This window comes from Hirundo rustica, chromosome 21, assembly GCF_015227805.2.
Source record: "Hirundo rustica isolate bHirRus1 chromosome 21, bHirRus1.pri.v3, whole genome shotgun sequence".
Classification (NCBI taxonomy): domain Eukaryota; kingdom Metazoa; phylum Chordata; class Aves; order Passeriformes; family Hirundinidae; genus Hirundo; species Hirundo rustica.
The window spans coordinates 9,135,591-9,157,278 of record NC_053470.1 but is presented as its reverse complement, the minus strand read 5'-3'; the positions used below and the strand labels follow the sequence as shown (position 1 = coordinate 9,157,278).

The 21,688-nt window shown below is 42.8% G+C and overlaps 1 protein-coding gene across 5 annotated transcripts in view; it reads left to right on the top strand.

Moving 5' to 3' along the window:
* The first annotated feature begins 405 nt into the window (after positions 1-405).
* STAG2 (STAG2 cohesin complex component) overlaps positions 406-21,688 on the top strand; it is a 68,392-nt gene continuing 47,109 nt past the window's right edge. For all 5 annotated transcript variants that reach the window (XM_040083744.2, XM_040083745.2, XM_040083742.2 and 2 more), the window contains exon 1: positions 406-521. The gene's annotated coding sequence lies outside the window, so the exon portion shown is untranslated. The remainder of the gene's footprint in view (positions 522-21,688) is intronic.

Sequence of the window (21,688 nt, the reverse complement as noted above, 5' to 3'; positions counted from 1 at the left end):
AGCTGCGCCCGCAGCCCTGCCCACCCCGCGTGTGAGGGAGCGGCGTCCATCCTGTCTGTGAGGGGCAGTGCCCGCAGCCGTGTCCGCCCCGTGTGTGAGGGACAATATCTGCCCCGCGCACAAGCGGCCGCTCCTTTTTAGGCCGCGCCGGGCCCCGCTCCCGGCCCGACTCGCGCGGCCCGCGCATGCGCCGCACCTTGTTTACCCCGCTCGGCGCGCCGCCGCCGTGGCCGTCCGGCAGGTGTCGCCCCACGCCCAGGAGAGTGGGCCCCGCTGGGCGGCCGCCAGGTGGCGCCTGCGCCCTCCATTCGCCCGCGAGCCGCCGAGCAGCGAACACCCCAAACAATCCCCAGCGCCGCCGCCAAATTAAATAACCCCGACCCGCCCGCGCCCCGCGCCCCCTCCGCGCCCACAGCCCGGCACCGGCCGGGACGGGCGCGCAGCCGGCGAACCGCGCCGGGGATACGGGAGCGGAGCTGCGCGCCGGGGCCTCCTCGCTGCCTACGCCGACGCTTGGCAAGGTAAGTTAGAAAATGGCGGCGAAGCTTCTGGAAGTTTGGCGGGGGGACGCGGGATCGCGGTGCGCGGCGGCGGGCAGAGGCCGGGCCCGGGCCCGCGGCCCCCGGGCCCGCGCGGGGCGCCAGGCCGGCTGGCCGCGGGGACTGCGCGCAGCCAAGATGGAGGACGGCGGGGCCGAGCCGCGAAAACACTCCAGCCCCTCGCTTCCCCACCCCCCGTTCCCGGCGCGCCGCGGCGGGGAGGGGGGAGGCGAGCGGAGCGCGAGTGAGAGAGCGAGAGGGCGCCGAAAGCTGCCCCCCCTGCCCGCCCCGGTCCCCTTCCTCCTGCCCAGAGCCGGCCGCGGGCAGGCCGGGCCCGGCGCTCGGCGAGCTAAAATGGAGAACCGCCTTCTCCTCCTCCTCCTCCTCCCCCCTTCTGCCGAGCCGAACAGGGGCTGCCGGCAAGATGGAGGACTCGGGCATTGTGTGCGTGGGGTTTGTGTGCGGGCGAGCCGGGCCGGGCCGCTCGGGTGGGCGAGCGAGGGGAATGGGGTCGGGGCCCGAGCCGCGCTCGGGGGGAGCGCTGGGCCGCGCAGAGAAAATGGTGGGGCGGCTGCCGGTGCCCCGGGGTCGAATGTCGGGGGAGGCCGCGGGCAGGGGACTCGCACTCCTGACAGCGCTCACCACAGCTCCCTGCTCCCCGCTGCCCAGCAGCCGAGTTGTTCCCTCGAACCCGCTCCCGGCGAGTTCCCCGCGCAGGGAAGTGCCGAGGGACCGGGGTTCGTCTCTTCGGTCTCTTTTCCCAGAGCTGGAGCAACTCTGGCCGGCCTTCCCCGTGCCTGCATTAGGAGGGCTGGAGGGAGCGGGGCTCCTTCGGCCCGAGTGAGGACGTAGGGACTGCTCTGCACCTTCCCCTCAGCCTCCCTTCGCTGCCCCGGCGCCCAGTTCGGAAAAGGCCTTTGTGGGTCGAGTTTTCCCCTCCGAGTGACTTTGGCCGAGCTCCTCGGCGGCTGTCCGCTAAGAGGAAGAGTTGTGGCAGTTTCCGTTCGGCTTCCTTTTTTTTTTTTTTTTTTTTTTTTTTTTTCTGTAAAGTAAGGGCGCTTGCCAACTTGTGCCGGGGCCGCCCGATGCCGGGAGCCGCGTGTTGCTGGAACCCCGCTGGGCTCCGGCCGGCCCCGGTGGGGGCGGGGGGCAGGAGGAGGAGGAAGGAGAATGCTTCTTACTGGGGGGTTTTGGCGCCACTTTTGTTTTAGATAGTGCTCCTCTGCCCCCTCCTCCTCGGCACGCACTGAACTGAGCTGAACCCTGCCCAGGTAGGAAACGAGAGCTTTCCTGGTGTTTCTCTTTTCTGGGCGCTTATTTTCCCTATACAGATTAAAAAAAAAAAAAGTAATATATATGTCTGTAGTTATTGCTGCGGTTAGGGACGGAGGGACAGAGGATGAGTGGCCGCAGATGGCTGGGCTGGGAGGCCCTGTTTTCCGGGAATTCCCCTCCCTGCCCGAGCGCATCCCTGGTGCTGGGCGTGCTGGCCTCGGGGGCCCGCACCGCTGGGCTCCCGGGCGCGCTGCCTCCATGCCTTCCTCTCTTCTGGTGGCGTTGTATAATCCGTCTAGCCCGTGGAAATCCGGGACCCACCGGCCTTTTTTTTTTTTTTTTTTTTTTTTTTTTTTTTTTTTTCTTCCCCTCCTCTACTCGCCCGAGAGCGGGCGTGGAAGCGATCGAGCCCCTCTTTCGCTGCTTTAATTTATTTATTGTATTTCCTAGGGCTCTGCTCCCCTTTTCTTGTGTTCCCACGGGATGTGGCGTTAGGAGGTGACACAAAGTTTAGATCACCGCCGAGTCCGGCGTTCGAGTTACTGAGGGCGAGCGGGTGGTTGGTTGTTCGGTTCGCTGCTGGTTTTGGGGTTTTTTTGTTCGTCGGATTTTTTCAGTTTGTTTTATTTTTTAATTACTTTCTGGCAGCTCGTGTAGCGCCGCTGCCCGCCCGCCCGCCCTGCCCGCGCTCGGAAGCGCTCCCGAGCCGCACCCCGGCGTGTCCGGTGTCCCGAGGCGGCGCCGTGCCCCCGCCGTGGCCGCGGCGCGGTGCCGGGCGGGCGGGCGGGGGCCCGAGTGCGTCACGGCGGCCCCGCCGGGCCTGCTCGCCGCGCCTCGGGCCGCGCCCGCCGCCCATTGGCCGCCGCCGCGCGGGAGGGGCCGCTTCCTCCGCGCCCGCCCGGCCCGCCGCGCCGGGAAAAGCGCCTTCGGCACCGCTCGCTGCCAGCCCTCGCGCCGCCGCTTTTATGCTCCCTGGGAGTTTTGCTGAATCCTGTTTTAAGTGACCGGGAGTGGGAGTTCCTAGCGTTTCCTACGGCGAGGTGTTCTCCAAGCAGAAGTCTCCCTGTTAACTCTTGGCAGTTCCGTCTCGATTTACGATTGATTATTTCTCGTTTGTAGTGCTTTCGGAACAACTTCATCAGTTTTTCGTTGTCTTCTTTCTTTAAATCAGTAATCTCTTTATTATTATTCTTGGACTATTTATCTGGTATTGAAAAATGTTCAGGCTGGCTGATTGTGTGCAGAGAAATAAATACCACGAGCGATTGTGCAATTGACCGTCATTAATCTCTGTCATCTTGGTATCGCTTGTTCATTATCCTCAACTCATAATTTTGTGGATCTGTCTTCCTGATGATCAGTCACAAACTCAGTACCGCAGATCTGGTATAGGGCTCTTTATTGGGTGAACATAGGTTTTTTTGTTGTTTTTGTTTGTTTGTTTTAGTGGCATGAAAACAGTTTCATTACTAAATGAAACATGGTGTGAGAGCTGCCTTGCTTTTAGCATAAACATGAATATTTTTGCTGTGAAAGCCCTGGAGGTGAACGGCCTGGAATCCCCACACTGTTCTGATTAATCAAAGACTAGAAAATCTTCGAAGTTATACAAAGGAGAAAAATATTGATTGAATCCCATTTCTGACACATCTTGCTCTGTAACTCATAGGATTCATGTTGGTCCTTCTTGACAAAACCAGTGACACTTTATGGTGTTGTCTACAGGTGGGCTTTGTGCAACCTGTGACACAAACTCTTGAATTTATGTTGCTGTCGTTTGTATTAAGTTAGCTGTGGTAAATTTAGGATTGGCTGTTCTATAAGCTTAAATTCAACTAATCAACCAAACAAAAAACCACAGGGATGGAACTGGGAGAGGCTTTAATTTTTCTGTGATACTTCCTAACCTTCAGATAACTTCCAAGTTATATACTTGGGCCAGAGTTATGCTTTTGTAACTTTTTAATGCATTTACAGTTTCAGGAAGATAATGCTGAATAAAGTCAATAAGCAATATAAGGATTTGTTAAAATTGTATTAAGGATTTGTATAAAATAGTATTTAATTGTATAAGGATTTGTTAAAATTGTATTTAATTGTATTAAAATTTATGTACAGCTCTTCTAGATCTAAAGTCTTGGTGTTCTGCAGCTGAAAACTGAAATTACTTGAGTTGGTTCAAATCAAGGATTCTGTGATATTTGAGTATATTTCTTAAAAATTCGGTTCTGTGATATGACAAAAATTGCATGTTCATCGATTATTAAAATACTTAGTTTAAAAATGCATTATATTTCTTGAATAACATTAATTTTATAAATTGGAGTATTCAGTTAGCTGGTTGGTAATCTAACTCAAATTCTATAAATATATCACATTTGAGCTTTATGTGTTCAACTATTTCAGTGTTTGGAGTGAAATAATTTCCACTTGTAAGGAGTGTAAATAGAATTGTCAGCTAAATACTCTCTAGGTTTATTTTGTCTAGGTATAACTTACCAATAGCAACTGAATTATAAACAAAAAAAGTAATGTAGACAGCTTCTCTTGAATATTACATGTTACTGCAGTCTCCTGTAGAAAATAGCTGCAGGTAACAAACTACATGAAAGTTCCTGCTCTTGGTGGTGGGAGAAACTGTGTTAGACTTAGTTAAGTCATGAAATGATGTTGGCGCATCAAAGCTTTATGAACTTTTTAAAATTAGATTGCTCTTGTCACTTACGGTTCAAATTTAGAGTGATTCCAGAATCCTCATTTGTCATTTTCATTTGTGGTCTTACTGTCTCAGTTGTTTTGCTGCAGGCAAATATTTTAGGAGAGATGAGCTTTTCTGAAACTCGTGTGCCCGTAAAAACAGGTTGTATGTTTTACAGAAACCTGAAATACTCCAGTTGCTTGTTTTCACCAAATGAACCCCAGAAAATAAGCAAATATTTCTGCTTGTTACTTGCGCTTATTTGTTGTTTTGCTGGAATTCTGTGTTTTGTCAGATGAGACAAGGTTTTCAACTCAGTGTGATGTCTGCCTACAGTAGCCACTTCTTCTCTGACTAATTCGAAAACTTAGGAGATTGTAGGTGTGAATTTCCAAAATTGTACTCTTGGGCTTTGGTGGTGGATGTTGTTTTGTTTTGTGTTTTTTGGTTGGTTGCTTGCTTGGTTTTTCCCCATTTTTCTGTACTCTTTTTTTTCTTTTATTGACGTGTTAATTAAGAAAATATACCGGGAAGCGGAATATGTTGTCGATTTGGTGTCTGTCAGGATGATGTGAGAACTTCCAAGAGCTTCATCTGGTTTAGTACTTGTTTTGTCATGGAAAGAAGTGATTGATAGCAGCCATCAACATACCAGTTTAATACTCTTAAATAAAAGCTTTGCTCTCTTTCTCAGTATCACTTAAAACATTCACATTCTGAGAACTTCATCTTACATGAGGATCATTGACAAGAGAGTGATAATCTAGTCCTTGGGAAACAGGTGAGCGGGGAATTGGAGTTTTAGGTTGAAAAGAAAGACAAAGCTTGCACATAACAAATATATGGAGAAATGGAAAGAGCTCTTTTTCATGTGCATCACAAAAACATAAATGGTGACAAAGCCTATAGCCGTGGTTCGGATTCAATACCATCCAGCGTTTCAGATGAGCTCCCCTTTTAAACTTAACGGCTAAGTAAAAACGGGAATTCTTCAAGGTCCCGTAGTTCCTGGGTCATTGGCATCAGCAGTCCTGCGGTGAGGGCTGCTCTGAGCCTCCTCCTGCCTGCTGAGCCTCCTGTGCTGGGCACCCCGCGCGGGACGGCCCGGGGCTGCAGGCCGGTGAAGTGCCCGGGTTCGGGTTCCTGCTGTGCTGGGCACCCCGCACGGGACGGCCCGGGGCTGCAGGCCGGTGAAGTGCCCGGGTTCGGGTCCCTGCTGTGCTGGGCACCCCGCACGGGACGGCCCGGGGCTGCAGGCCGGTGAAGTGCCCGGGTTCGGGTTCCTGCTGTGCTGGGCACCCCGCACGGGACGGCCCGGGGCTGCAGGCCGGTGAAGTGCCCGGGTTCGGGTTCCTGCTGTGCTGGGCACCCCGCGCGGGACGGCCCGGGGCTGCAGGCCGGTGAAGTGCCCGGGTTCGGGTCCCTGCTGTGCTGGGCACCCCGCGCGGGACGGCCCGGGGCTGCAGGCCGGTGAAGTGCCCGGGTTCGGGTCCCTGCTGTGCTGGGCACCCCGCGCGGGACGGCCCGGGGCTGCAGGCCGGTGAAGTGCCCGGGTTCGGGTTCCTGCTGTGCTGGGCACCCCGCGCGGGACGGCCCGGGGCTGCAGGCCGGTGAAGTGCCCGGGTTCGGGTTCCTGCTGTGCTGGGCACCCCGCGCGGGACGGCCCGGGGCTGCAGGCCGGTGAAGTGCCCGGGTTGGGAGCTGCAGCCGCACCCGGCCGTGCCCCGCTCCCGCCCCGGGCTGGCTGCGCGCCGCCTGCAGTGCCGGCCCCGGGCCGCAGGGGGCGCCCCGGCGGCGGGGCGCGGCGGCAGCGGCCGTGTCCCGCCTGCGGCCGTGTCCCGCCTGCGGCCGTGTCCCGCCTGCGGCCGTGTCCCGCCTGCGGCCGTGTCCCGCCTGCGGCACTGCCGCTCCTGGCGAGCCTGTACTGGGTCCGAAACACTGCTTTGAACAGGAAACCGGCTAAGCTCCTCCATTCCGTCAACAGGTTTCATATTGGAAGGTTAGTACAGGGACTTCCGTTGGCTTTTTATATTAGGAAAAAAAAAAAAATCTGCTTGTAAAAAGTTCCGCATCTTTGTTGTTTAAGGGTAAGCTTTGGGATCTGATGTGACTTTTGACAAGGTCAGATATTTACTTAAGAGTGCTATAGCAAAAACTTATTTTGAAGGTACAAGGTTAAAATTGTAGTTTTAATCCTATATTGTTTTAACTAGAATTTGTTTTCCTTAAGTATTCTCATCTGGAAGTTCATAAAAATCTGGTAAAGTTGTAAATTAATTTTTGGTGAGAATAAATACGAAGTAAGGGATATCTCTGAAGGTGACCCTCATTTAGATCATCACAGATAGTTGTAGGACTGGTGCTGGTTTGTTGAAGTTGGGAAGCTTGTCTCAAGAAAGATGTTTCAGTGTTCAGATACCAACACATAAACTCTGTTCTTATTCTCTTGATTCCGTCAGCTTGATGGGCGAGATCACTGAGACTAGACCAGAATCCTTGATTTGATGGGTTATGCTATTCCTTTATTTAACAGAATAATAATCAGTTTTTGATATCTCTGTATTTCCAAGTTTTCCACTGTTTAATTGTCCTAGATCTATAAGAGCTTGGGTAGAGAAGAGGGTAAGGGAAATACTTCTTTCACAAACATTTTCTGAGATCTAGTACCCAATTTTGGAGATAAGAATGTGGGAAAATTTCATCCCCCAGGGCTTCCATGTGGCAGCTGGCTTTTCCTAGCCTTTACTGGCTACAGATCTGCATGGAGCCCAGGACTCGTCTCTATTTAAACTTCGTTATGCCAGGTTGAGTCAGAAATTAAGGACATGTAGGACTATATTTGTGTGCAGCTACCTCTTGTCTTATTGTGGCTTCAGAAGGAAGATAAGGTAGTTGTCCGATAGCTGCTTTGTCCAGGTACATACTTCATGGTTGTCTATACTGCACGTTTTTTTGATTGTGTAGCTAGCTGTGATTTCTGCCTTTGGAAGGCTTATTTTTGTAAAAGAATATGATCAGAAGAGGGAGTAGATGTAAGAAGATTGGCATACATAGCAGGGTATGATCTGTGATTGAGAAGCTGTTCACAATACCTACCCAAAAAAGTATCTGGGAACATGTTGGTTGGTTTGGGGTTTTTCTGTGAATTTTTTGTGGTTTTTTGGAAGGTAGGTGAGTGGTTTATATTTCTTATGGTTTATTTTCTTCTGAATTTAATGGCATATTAGTCCTGCCCTTATACAACCTTTTACTTTTCCATGCTTTATTTCAGTAAACATTAGTTATTATATTAGAGCAAGGGATATGTGTGATGCTAGAAATCGCTTTGTTTTCTGCAGCAGTTTTTTGTTACTACTTCTGTGTAGCTCTAGAGAGGAAAGTATTTTTGCATCTGTTCCCATTGTTCAAGGGTTGATAGAACAAGTTGATGACTTCTGCTTGTGCTTTGAAAAAGGTTTTAAATGGTGCCTGTTGACATATAATGGCTGTCTCTGCAGTGGTTTAGGTTGATAAGAATTATAGCTGAAATTTCAGGGTTTCCTATTAACAAAATTGTGATTTTGAATATACTGACATTTCAGAAAAGACAAAACATTTCTGAAATTATTGACTATTTTTAAAAGTAACAGCAAACTTTAGGTATGCATGTTTTATTTAGGTGCGCTTGCATTCCGAATTTGGCTTTTTGCTGCAAAAGTTTGCTGACGTGCTGCTTAGCTTGTGGCCAGGGAGTGAGCGAGCTGTGGGTGATGTGGAGGACACCTGACCTTACCTCCAGGCTCCCCTCGGGTTTCTCCCTTCTCCAGTGGTACCTCAGTCCCTGGAGTGCAGGCATCCTGTGATGAACACTCTCTTGATGCTTCCTTCAAGGATGTGTGCTGTTCTCTGTGTGGTCACATAGCAAAGAGACCTTATTGCAATTCTTTTCCTATTGCTTAGTCCATGTGAACTGACTGGAAGGCAATGGGTGTTGTTGATGGGGAGATAATGTTGCAGTTCTTGGTTATGGCTGAATTGCAGCTTATTACTGAGCATAGGATTTCAGCCCAGGTTTTAAGACCTTCCTTGCAGCATCATATCTGGGCAAAAGAAAATTGACTTCTGCTTTGTTTCCAAATAAAAATAAGCTAAGGTTTATTCAAGCTTGTTCAAGGTAAGGCTTTTTCAGTCTTTCATGCTATTACCTGTTATTCCTTTATGTAAAACTCTCAGTTCATCCCTTAAGAAGGATCTGCTGAAAATTTGGACCATATCAAGTCCTTTTAAACAGATAATAAATAAGTGATATAATTTGTTGATTTTTTTTTTTTTTTTAATCAGGGTGTAATCTTCCAGCAAGGAGAGTTCATTTTAAGTAGAGTTTGCATGGAGTAGGGGTGTGAATATTGAAGGTCTGTATTTTTTCATGTGTTACTTTAATTAATGTGCTGTGGATAATTAAAGATAGAGATTACTGAAGTTGCAGAAATCACCAGTGTAAGTAGTAAATGTTAAGAACGCAGCCTCATAATTTATGCATGCATTTAAAGTGTATGGTTTTCAATTTGAGGGTGATGGTCAGACAGGAGTCCTGGAATAACATTTTTTATAATTACAGATATAATGGTGAATAATTTAATTTGTGTAAGATGGTGGTGCATCCTGAACATTGGCCATTTCACTTCTGATCTTCTTTAAAACAGAGAACTGATTATTATGATGTTCTTTCCAAGGAAGGAAACTGAGTAGACTTGATCAAGCCTTTTTTTTTTTCAAAACGAGAATGACCAGTGGCTGCAGTCTGTATATCATATGGCAGAGCTGTGTTTGCGGCAGGGAAATAGGCAAGAGAATTGATAATTGTATTTGGATTTAGGGTAAAGAATACAATTTAAATATATTTGAAAAGGAAAGACTAGCATATTAATAATTTAATATTAATAACATAAGAATTTGTAAAACCTGGCTGTTTTGTACTATTTCGGGACGGGAACAGTAGTCTTGCAGGAAGGTTCCAGTTTGGTGTATGGCTATATGCTGTTTCTGTTGTTTCTTACGTACCTGTTTGGACAATTATATCCAAAATACTTTCTTTTAACACCACATGAAATAAAGCTTTGTGTAATGAATGCACGGTTGCTTCCTAGAAGTAATGCCACAGTGAAAAAATTATTTGTGTCCTTGGTCTCAGAATCACTGAGGTGGGAAAGGATCCCTGGCGGTCTAATCCAACCTTCTCCTTAAATCTTGTCCTCTAAGGCCACTTGTCAAGTTTTGAATGTTTCAGAGGATGAAGTTTCCACAATCTCTCTGACAGTCCATTAGGCTGTTCCTATTGGAAGGTCCTTCTTTATTTCGGATTTTAAAATTATCTTAAATTCCTGTGAAGATTGATGTTCTTCACCACCCTGTATATGTTTAGAAAGTATCCCTTGATGCTGGAGGCTTGGGACTATAATGTCCCTATTTAGAACTGGTGGTTTTTTTCTGGGGAATTTTAGAAAAAGAGACCAGTAAATGGCCACTGAATGATTTTTTGGTAGCTTCTTTTCTCTTCCCTGTTGTTCCATGGGCTTTATTTATCCTTCTGTCTGTGCTCAAGCTTCACTTACTGTGTCTGACAAAGTCTTGCAAATAAAACTTCCTTTCTTAAGCATTTACCTGTTCACTTAAGTGTCATTCATACACTAATCAAAATGGTTCTTCTTGCAGTTTTCATATTTAAGCAGTGATATTTTTATTCCTTCTCCTAAGTATTATTTCTAGGAATCTACAGTTCATTTGAAACTATGGTAACCAGAAAGGGAGGCTGCACAACTATCTCTCCTGGATCTGTGGTGTAGGTCTGTTGTTACTTGCCTAACAAACAATTGCCTAAAGAAAAGGTGAAACTGGCTTTTGCACGTTGATTTACCAGATGTAGAAATGGTTTAATGAGGCAAATGCTTCAATAACAATGGGAAATTAAAAATGTTTGGGTTTTCTTCACCATTCAATTACATTTATTTTCGATATTCTACATTAAAGCTGTTCTTGTTTTATTAAGTGTGCTTCCATTCAACTAGGTCTGGTAAGTTGTGTTTTCAAAACTGATACATAATAGTATTTGATAAATTTTAAGATGTTTATTAATTTAAAGATGTTGCTGATGCAGTGATGTGTGTGCTGTATTACCACTCTGCTATGAAACAAACCAGATTTTATACACAGATGAGCTGTGGCTTAGCAGTTGAAATATAATCAAGAATCAGCCTTTAGGAATTTTATTTCTCTTGCTGCATTGCGTTGTCTACACTGTTACACTGCTCAATTTCTCTTCAGCAGTACAGTGGTTTTATGAAAGTTAACTTGGAGTATGATTGTACCTCAGAGTAGTACTTGGTGCTAAACAGAAATTTTCAATGGTGGCAAGACACAGGTTGTTTACATCAATATGATATAAAAATGTCAAAAATATTTTTAGACACTTGCAGTTCAATAGCATCAGATAGAAGAAAATACAGAAAGTCATCCTCTTCATATGCAGTAGGTCACTTATTAAGATTCTTCCTATTCTCCCCCAAATGCAGTAACAATCTCTGTAAAATTCAATTCTCAAGGGTTTTCCTTTTTGTGCCAAGGGACTGTAAACTATGCATAGCATACCTTGCATACAAAACTGGTTAGAGAAGTTTTATTTACAAGAGAGGATTTATGCATTCTTGCATAATGCTACAAATGGGCTTAATCTTCCCCTACCTCCAGTGAAGGGAAGCATGGAAAAATTCTAATGGTTCTTCTGGATGCGAGATTGATTCAATGTTCCTGGTAGCTTGGGGATTTACGAAACTTACTGAAGATTCTCAGTTCCTTTACAATAAGCACTAATTGTTAGTATATAAGGAATTAAGTGTCCTGGGAGATGAAATGGGATTATTGTGATAAGGAAAATATAGCAAGAAAGATAGGAAAGGTAGGGACATGTAAGAACGTGGTGACGAATACTAGAGCCATTTCAAAAGTACACTGTGTGTCCAGTTCTATCATCTTCTCTTTTTTGTTCTGTTGTGGCATATGGTGGCACTGAGTTATTAGATGCATGCAGTGTAAGTAACTGCTTTAATGGAAAATCTTAATATTGGACTACATTGCTGGCCTTGGAAAGGCGCGAATGTTTGTCTTGAATGTTTGATTTTTCGATTCCTACCTATCAATCATTAAAGGCTTTTTGAACAGGATTTGGAGGGGAGAATTCAAACTGACAATCCATTGAAAATGCTTTTCCTGTGAGGGTAGTTGGTGGAGAGACTAGTTACTGACGTGAAAGAACAGAATTGAGCAGTTATGTAACTAAGTAATTTTTCAACATAACTTCACATGCAGAGTTTCCTCTCTCATTCATAGCGTTCTTCCTCCTATACTTGTTCACTTCAAGCTACTGGAGATGAGCCTTCCCATTCCCGGAGCAGTTCCGTGAGTCAGTGCTGCTGCTAGGGTGGTTCTGTCTCTGTGTCCTGACCACAGACTCTTGTTAGCCTTGTGCCTGTGTTTTATGACCACTTGAACCCTACAAGTGAACTGGTTTAGGGAGCTAAACTCTGAAGAAGAGTATTTTTCTATGGGTTAAATTCCTGTGGAGTAAAATGTGTGCTGTTTCTGCATGAAAGACGTTATTGGAGCTTTTGGCCAGTAAGAATACAGATATACGCAATATTTTAGTTGAAGTGTTTTATCAGTTACTTGGTCCAACCAGTAGTAGCAATGTCTTCTGTAACTGTAGAGCCTGGAAAATAAAGCTTTATTCCTGCTGTCATCCATTACTTTTCTACCTGGTCTTACTCATAAAAACCATCAGGGTGACATGCTAATTCCAAAAGTAGTCCTCTAATCTCTTCAATGATCTCCATTTTATCGTGTTGTTTTTTTTTTCCCCATGAAATGCTGCGAACTCTGTCATAGATCAATTAGAGCTCCACAAGGAAATTCAGGACTGCAGATGATTTGCATTAATTTATGAAGGCAGGAAGATAATGTACATTTTTCTCTGGTTTCAATCTGTGTGCTGGTTAGAAGTTGTGCAGGTGTTACTGGAAATAAGGTGGAACAGGTAAGAGAAGATTTTAAGAACAGGTGTAGAAGATTTATCTTGCAGTTTTGGCATGGTTTCTCAGATGCTGTTGTAAAAGCCTTGCTAGACCTCATCCTTCAGCTGGATGCTTACCAGCCTACTGTGGTTAGATCTTATTATGAGCCTTTGCACTCTTGAGTTTTCTGTGGTTCCTGGAAGCTGCAGTGCCACTTGCATATGTGAGGTCTGGCTTTGGCATGTTCACAGGACATGGACCATGCTATGCAATGATCCTAAGTCCCATCCCTCCTAGCTTCAGAGATTTTTGGGGCATGCTGAAGCTACAGGCCTTACCTCTGAGAGTACCTGATAATTAAATCAGATATACTCTTTTTTAATCTCATAAAATATTAATATTGTCCTTCAGAGATAACTGAGAAATGCCTGAACATATCATGTGCCTCTCCTCTTTACCTCACTTTTGGCTCAGTTTAGACCATTTTTCCTTCCACTCTTGGGAGAAGGCTTACAGAGTGTTCTTTGCAACATGGGATCCTAGCTGAGATGTTGGCTTTCTTTACATGTTTGGGAAGAGCTTTGCTCTTGAATGATCAGAAGCTATTTCATTGTGATTCATTGCCTAATTCCTTGCCATTTTAGATTTTAAATGTGGAAAAATTAGTCTGCTCTAGGGAGAACTGTGTTGTATTGAAAATGAGATTCAATGTGAAAATCAAATCGTCACCTGCACCGTAGGCTGAGTTTGCTTTGTGAAGTTGTAGACTGGTCAGGAATACTAGGCACAGGAAAGTCGTATTTACGAGAAGTTTGGAGTTCTGCAGATCATTTTAGGTTGTGCAGTGGATTATAGAGATATGGGTTGTTCAGCATGCATTTATATAAGCTGTGTTGGAACAGGAGTTTCTTTTTGGTGTAGGAATTTGTAGCAGGCAGTGAGCATTGGCCCTCCTCAGTTTTGCAGGTGCTCCTTAGAAGGACTACTGTGAGTATAGCTGCGGTTGCCTGAGCTCTCTGTTATTCCTTACTGCTGTTGAAATGTTTCTGTGGGACTTCCCTGCTTGGAGGCATGCCAGAATGAGTGTGTGGGAAGACTTAATACTGGCTACTTACATAGCATTTTGTATGTTCAAACTCTTCTGCAAATATTAACTAATCTTTACTTAACGTTTGAGACTAATTTCTGTCAGCATAAATCAGTAACAGGCAGTTATGACCCCTATTTTTTTTGATGTCAAAAGAACAAAATGCTGTAACTAGAACAGTAAGAATAATCTTTATCATCTCATTAACATACCATTTTTTGTCACTGTACCCTTCTGGTTGCATGTGGTGTAGAAGAAAGTTACGGAGTGCGGTGCTACTCTTCAGGAGGTCTCTGCATTGTAGGATGCTGACTGTGGGAAGGAATCACATTGTGTTCATTTTGTGTGTGGTATTTCAAGCTTTTCTGTGTTGGTTTTTGTTTCTGCAATATTAAGGGTTATTTCTTTCCAGTCTGGGGAGCTGTAGCATATTCATAACAAGTAATGCCGTGAGAATAATGTTCATTCTGAGCTTGCTGCTTAAGAATTGTCATTCATCTTAAAATGTATAGTTAGGTTGAAAAATCCTGTAAAAGTTACTAAGGTTTACCCTACTTCTGTTTTGGCATTATAAAGGCCAGTTTTCAGTTAACTGATATTTATTAAGTAGAACTTGTATGACAAATTCATTAAGCTGTTAGTGTTCTAATTACTGTAAGGTTCTTGCAGCACCGAACCTAAAGCAGCTGTGGATGTTTTTATTAGGGTCCCATATTTTACTCTGAAAATTACTGTTATATTTGTTTTTTGTTGATGCTGTTGATCAGCTGAAATGACTACTGTGTTGTATGGAAGTATTTTGCTGCAGCAGTGTCTAAAAAAACAGCATATGGATTTCAAACATTTATATTTAATAAAAATGTCCCTTATGAGTGGCAGTTTTTGCAGATAGTTTGTTTTGCATTCTATTAGCCAGATTTTCTACAGCTTCTTTTTATTTTGAAGAGAAAACAGTTTTCTTCATGTAATTTACAACTGTCGTTTGCATGAAGTGATAAGCGTGTGTCTTTGCAATTTGGATTGGATATGTTTTCATGTTAAGCATCCTTTAAAAGTGTGGCTCTGTTCTGGCTTAAGTATTAAGATTTTGTCATTCCAGCTTTTGCTTTGGGATTTAAACATGAAAGAGGTTTCTACAATGAATTGCATGCTGGAAACAGCATGGATTAATAGGAAGCAGTATTGAGGTCAGGGTCCCTAGGATAGGTGTGGTAGTGTGCTAAACCAGCTTGTTTTCTGCACCACCACTGGCCTGGACACTCCTCCACTGTCCTGGGTTCCACCTTGGAGACACAGAGTGCTGAGGGAGATGAAGTGGTGAATTGGGCTTATTGGGCTTAAACTTTGAACAGGGAGTTCAAAGAGAAATTCCCTCAATTAATGTAAATTTCTTTCCAGTTTTCATTCGTAGTAGCATTATTTGTAGAAGCTACAGATATCAATGAAGAAAATAATTAGAAATAGAACTAGTTCTCATTATATACTCTTGGAGCATTGAACCACTCAGTGGTAAATAAAGCTAGTCCTGGCTTTGCATGGACGGATGGTAGATTCTAATCATAGTAATGGATTGGAGAACCAAAATGAGACCACTCTAGGTTGTACTTGGAAAAATGAGCTAGTGGTTCATTTTCCTGAAGGAATTGAAAAAGTTTTTTCTGTCACATTTCTGCTGCTTTAATTGCCATTTTTATGTAGGCTTTAGGCAAAGGTGATCAACTGCTGGCTTATTAGAACATTGAATTTATTCAGACAGCACAAACCAGAGTGAATTTTGAATTTTCATTACTGTGGGAAAAACAGCATGTGAGGCCAGGCTTTTCTGTTTCATAGCTGGCTAGGTAACACTTGGTACAGGCACTTGGGTGTTGTACTGAATATTCCTCATAGTGCCATAACCAGAAAGAGCAGTGCAGGGCAGCTCCTGAAGCAGCTGCAGCTGCCAGGACAGGACACACATCTCTGTTGGCTCTTGAAGGAATTGGATGGTTGATTATGTCTGCCATAGCATCTCCCTGATTTTCAAAAGAGCTGTTTTACACCAGCCACAGGACTCTTTTGTGAAGCCAGCTCAGCTTATTAAACTGTTGGAAGGCTAATTAATTTGGAAAGAAATTAATAGATTGTTGCTCAACAAAGAGTATGACAAGTGCCCTTGACTATGAAGTATGGCCAGAAGTAAATGCAAGAAGAGGGCAGTGGGACTGCTCTTTTTCCAGTAGCAACCCATCTATTTTATTGTATTATCAAACTACTGTGGTTATTGTTTGTAGCTTCATTTGTCGTTTAGCAAAAAAGAGGATAGTTAATGCAATCTCTTCAAAATTTGGTGTAAATATCCTCTTAGTTGAAAAGTAAAAGGAATAACAATAAAATTTGAAATTACTAGAATTTGGCCAAGTTATTATTGTTGAACAGCTTACTTTTCTGCACATCAATGACAAGTTGAGAAGGTGTAGAAAAGGCAAATATTGTGAAATAGGAAAGTAAGTGGGAATGGTGGAAGTGCTTAAGTTTTAGAATGCATTTTGTGTAACATGTAACATGTTTTATGTTCTAAATAATCAGTAATAGTGGTGTAAAACCTTTTAACTTTAATTTTTAGATTTAGTAGTTTATGTACAATGCTTAACAATGACATTTAGAGTTGAAGGGTTTGTTTTTCTGGTCATAAACTGGACTTGTGTACCCCTGTATCATAGAATGTAGTCAAGAGTCTTAGAAGCATGCAGTATCTGTGCTTCTTCTATTTAAGTGGTTCTCTGGAGCCACTAATCTGGGAATATGTTATACTCCAAATGAAATGGAGGAGGATTCTTCAAGTGTTTTGGGGAACCTGTAAATGGCTGACTTAATCAGATGTCAAACAGTATAAGCTGCATATTGCTGTAAAATCAATGTTGTTTTGGGCATCATACAAAACCTTAATTATTGCAATTGTCACATCCTGAAACAATATCTTGTAGTGAATAAGAAGTTTTTATCTTCTATGGTAATAAACAACAAGCAAAAAAGTTACTTGAAAAACTTATTTCACCAGTGTCATTACTAGATCTTCAGATCCTGAGAAAGTGATGCTCAGGAATGTCTTTCTATGGATATACACGGAATGAGTTCAAAAGGAGATCAAAATAAGTTGTTTATGTTAAGAGAAATGTAAATTGCTGAGAAACAGAGTTGTCAAAATTGGTAAGAAAACACTGGTTTAGACTATTTTAATGATACAGTATAATGATAAATCAGCATTGAAGAAAGTGCAAATTCATGGCAGTAAGGAGTGTCTTTAAGGAAAATGTAGTTGGTTATATACTACATTATTTTGGTTTGTTGTAGTCTATATTAGTTTTATTGGACAAATAAGGTTTGTTTACTTTTGGAGATATAAGGTTTTATTTTGTATTTTAATTATTTAGAGTAATGGTGACTTTTGAAGCTGTGTGTTCTCTACATGTCTTCTCTTTCTTTGTCTTCATTCTTGACAACCTCTCTTTCCCGCAAAGCCCAAAATTCAGCTGGTGCTATGAAAAGGAAGGGCTTCCATTGTCTGCAGTACTGCTTTTAGTATTGCTTCAGACTGTTTTCTAAATTATAAAATAATTATCTATCATATGTTTGTCCACCTCTTATGCATAAGGGCTGGCAGCACTCTCAAGTATCAACGAATCAAAAATGCCATGCCTACACATTATTAGGGAGATGCTTACTCTTCCTATGGTGACTTACTCATCCTGTTTGTAAAATCAACCTGTAATCCCACAGGTTTAATGATGGATCACATATCTTCTGTCCAGGACACATCTGGTTTGCAGAATTATAGAAATGTAGTTGTGGGTCTCAGTCTGAGAGACATGGAGGTTCTGGGAGTGTGTGATCTGGTACTGCTTTGTCCAAGTATAAACACTTTGTGCTATCACTGTCAGAGGACTCTTGGGGGTCTTGTTGGCACAGAAGGCAGATGTTCATGCAGAAACCTTGAAAGATGGTGTGATTTAAGTATTACGCTGCAATTTTTGAGTGTCTCGTAAATTAGTCTGTGTTTAGACTCTAGTGGCTTAATGTTGGAACGAGATGGGTTTTTGTTCTGGAAATGCTGTGCAGTAGCTTGGGTCAGACCGGGCTGTTGTTCCCCTGAGTGTCGTTGCCTGTGGACTGTGTGTGTTGACACTGTGGGTGGATGTACCTGTGGTGTGCATTATCTCCTTGTATACTTTTTTTTTTTTTAAAAGTGTGTACTGCTTCTAACCTAACTTGGGTGTGTAGTGATGTGTGCTACATAAATTGGCTTGTGAAAGCCCAAGCTTAGAAGAGTGGTTGTTGAAGGCCATAAATAAACAGGCAAGCAGGTGGATTGCAGAGCTCTTGAGGGAAGTGGGCTTTGTTAGGGTAAAGCCAGATGGGCGCTGCAGCTCTTGCAAAGCTAAGGGAAGAATTTAAAGGGAAGGAGTGAGCTTTGGTGGTCTTGCTCTTTGCTTTGTATGATTTTAGTGATGGAAGCTTAAAACTGAGGTGGTGGGCTGTAACATTTCAGTTGTTTAACTTGGGAGCAGCCAAAAACCCCTAAGTGGATTGACCATAGTGGATAGTAATCTGGCTCCTTGTGCTTTGGCCAACCATGTTTAACTTTGTACAATAAACCTTGCTTAAAGGTCTGTTGTAAAACTCATATCCTGCTAAAAAATCCTGTAATTTCTTGTCAGTAGCATTTATACTATACTGGTGTCCAGCTGTGGAGGAAAAAAAAAAAGCATGCATTGGGTGTTTAGTGTTTTTTCGCATAACTAAATAAAGCATATGAGATTCGGGAGGTAGCCACTAGAATATTCCATAGTATTTTTCATGATTTTGTGCCTTAAATTTAAAAAAAAAAAAATTGTCTTACAGCATTTATAGAGAACACTTCTGTCAATCTTTTGGCTTTTTCAGGGAGCAATACTAGATTGCCTTGTCTGAAGGGTAAGCCAGCCTGTTCTAAGGACTAAGCTTATATAGTTAAAAAGCTGTCTTTTAAAAATGGCTACGTATTTGCAAATATTTATGGGGGACAATATTTTTGAATTCATGCATGTTCTCCAAATGAGTTACACTGAACATCATTCTCCTTGTGGCATCAGAACCCCTGATGAATCAGCTGCTGAGTTACTGCCTGGTTGGTAACTTGACTGCCGATACTCCATGCATTTGTAGGATTTTTCATTGGGGAATTGCAGAAGCCTTCCAGGAGTTCAAAACGATTCTCGCAGGCTAAAGTGAGACTTAAAATTTTTGTGAGAATGCCTGGTTCTTAATTTCCTTCTGATCAGTAGAGATCATAAAGAAGCCTGTGCTACAAGGATGGATAGATAGAAATGCAGGTGTGAGTGCTGTCTATATGCTGATGTTCAAGAAGTTTTTGAAGAACTAGATATCATCTGTTAAAATGTCTTTTTTCCTTGCTCCCACATGAAAATACAGTCAGCACTGAAGCAGCCATAGTAAAAAAAAAAAAAAAGTCTACTATAAAATGGCTGAGGGAAGATTAGGAAGATGAATACTTTTTATTCCAGTTTTATAGTTTTCTTTGGGCTTGTGTTCATTTTTATTTCTAGTTTCAAACTGTTTCATTGGAACAGAGATAACCTATGTCTGGTGTCACTTATAAAAGTTTGTGAAAGATTTGTTTCACAACTGGAAATTAACAAAATATAATTTTATCAATTTTTCTTAAAGTACTGCTCCTCATGAGTGATTTTGTCTGTATTGAAAGTGCTCAAGTATCCATATTTCCTGTGAAAGAGGACAGTATTGCCAATTGTGGCTCAGCAAAGGTTTTTAGTCGTGAGTTCTCTCCGCTCCTGACAAAATGCACGTGGATCCCTCCTTTAACGTGACTGAGGGGACTGGAGCACTGCGGTAGTTGATATTTGTGGCTCGGAACTGGTAACCAAGTCATGGTCGTTCACCTTTTGTTCTCCCTGGCAGCGGGGGATTGCTACCTGTGTGTGCATCCCTGTTCCTGATCCTGCTTCTATCAACCACAAGCAGTTTCAAGAGAACATCTTGAGGACATATTGTTTCCTTGGGGATTTATTGCATTTGCAACATCACACCTCTGATCCTGCTGCTTACGGAATGTGATTATCAGCCATTAGGGCTGAATATTTAAACGTGGTCACTACACAGTGTTTCCCTTCTCATCTCAGGTTTTTTTTTTTTTTTTTTTCCCATCATTAAAGATCTCTATCCAGTCTGGTTTGTGTGTACATTTTCCATGTGATGTTTTCCCTGTATTCATAGTTCCAGGATGAGTTTTGTCTACTTCTTAGTTTTGCAGGCAGATGTGTTGATAGATTTTTACGAACTGAATTTCTGTACAAAATGTGTTTTCTTCATTTTCCTGAGGAAGATAAAAATCCAGTCTTTTTTTCTAGTCATCAGTCAATCTGTGATGCTTTATATTTTTTCTCCCCCTCCAACCTTCCTGTTAGCCTTGTGTGCTCCAGAAATCCAAATAAATCCCATAAAAATGTTCAGGTTTTGCCATCATGTTGCCTAGATGAGAGCTACTGAGAAGTAGTATGTCATTGCACATTAGAAACTGTGATATGGAAAACATCAAATGGTATTTTTACCTGGACAGTTTAAATATTTTTTATTGCTTTGGTTTTGTTTGTTCCATATGGTTGTGCTTAGTTTATGTTGCACTACTGTGCAGGAGATGTGTACGTTTTAAACCATTAATTTATTAGTAAATAATAAGATTTATTTAGGGTGCTATTTGAATGTAGATTTTGGGAATGGTAAGCAGTAAAACTTGTATTTTATCTTTTCATTTCAGAATAGGGAATTGTCATAATGCATGTACCCTGATGTGTTAATTGGTGAGAGGTGTGGTTTAAATAGGCAGCCTGGGCACTTCTTTGTCTTGTCTCTAGCTGCCGTTGTGAACAAGAACATTGTTTTGCTAAAGGGGAAGCATTTAATAGCATAATTTTATGCCAGTGCTTGAGGGTTGTAAATATTGCAGTCCAGCAAATACTTGGAGATTTCTTGAGCTGGAGATTGCTGCATGTGTTGCTCCAAGGTTGTACCTTGTACGTAAAGTGAAATACTTGATGATGTAAAGTGAATTGCTTGATGAGCACTTTGTTTTCTTCAGCGTTCTTGGAGGACATGAAAATATTTTGGTATCTGCTTTTGGAAATAGTGTTAGACAATTGTCTTTTTCTCCACAAGTTGATGTTTGAATTAAGTGTATTGATTCTTGAGTAAATTAGGTTGTTGATACGGTTAAAATTCTCAATTTATACTATGCAGTGCTTAACATAATCAGTCAAAACAACTTTGATTTTCTCCATAAATGTTCTTTTGGGGGGCTTTAAGGGGTGTTGTTTGCCATTCTGAAATGTGTATATTCAGGCTGGGCTGTAATACAGAAATACTGTAATGTGAAGAATGCTGCAGGATGTATCTTGGTTGTCTATAACCATTATACAATTATTTTGCTTGGAAGGAAGATATGTGTATTTGTATATGGTACAGAGGGTCCTGCAGATGTTCTGTAGGGTGGGTAGGGTATCCCTTGTGGACTGATTTTTTTTTGTAGTCATAAAATGCCAGAATTATTTCCTTGATTATGTCTTAGGAGTTAAGAGTTTTATGCATTTGTTTGCGAGAAAGCTGTGTGAACAATGATTTTGGTGGACTACTATTTCTATGTATCACTGCAAGAGGGAAAAGGCTTATTTAGAGCTTGTCACTGCTGGTATGTTTACTGTATGTAAATTCAGTACTAATATTTGATACCTAAATTTTAACACTTGCCGTGCTTTCTTGGTTTTATTAATATACATGGATGTTAATTGGAGTTAATTGCCTTGGAGACCTATGCAGAGTTCTGTAAATTGAATGGGATCTTTGGGTCTTGCAAAAGCTTCTTTCTCATTTCTCAGATGGTTTGTGTGCTGTGCTTTTCTCTTGCTGTAGAACAGCTGTGACTTTGCCATTCTCATGCTCTAGGCTTTCAGCTACTCCAGCTGTGTCCTTAGACCTTTCCTTACCACAGAAGTTA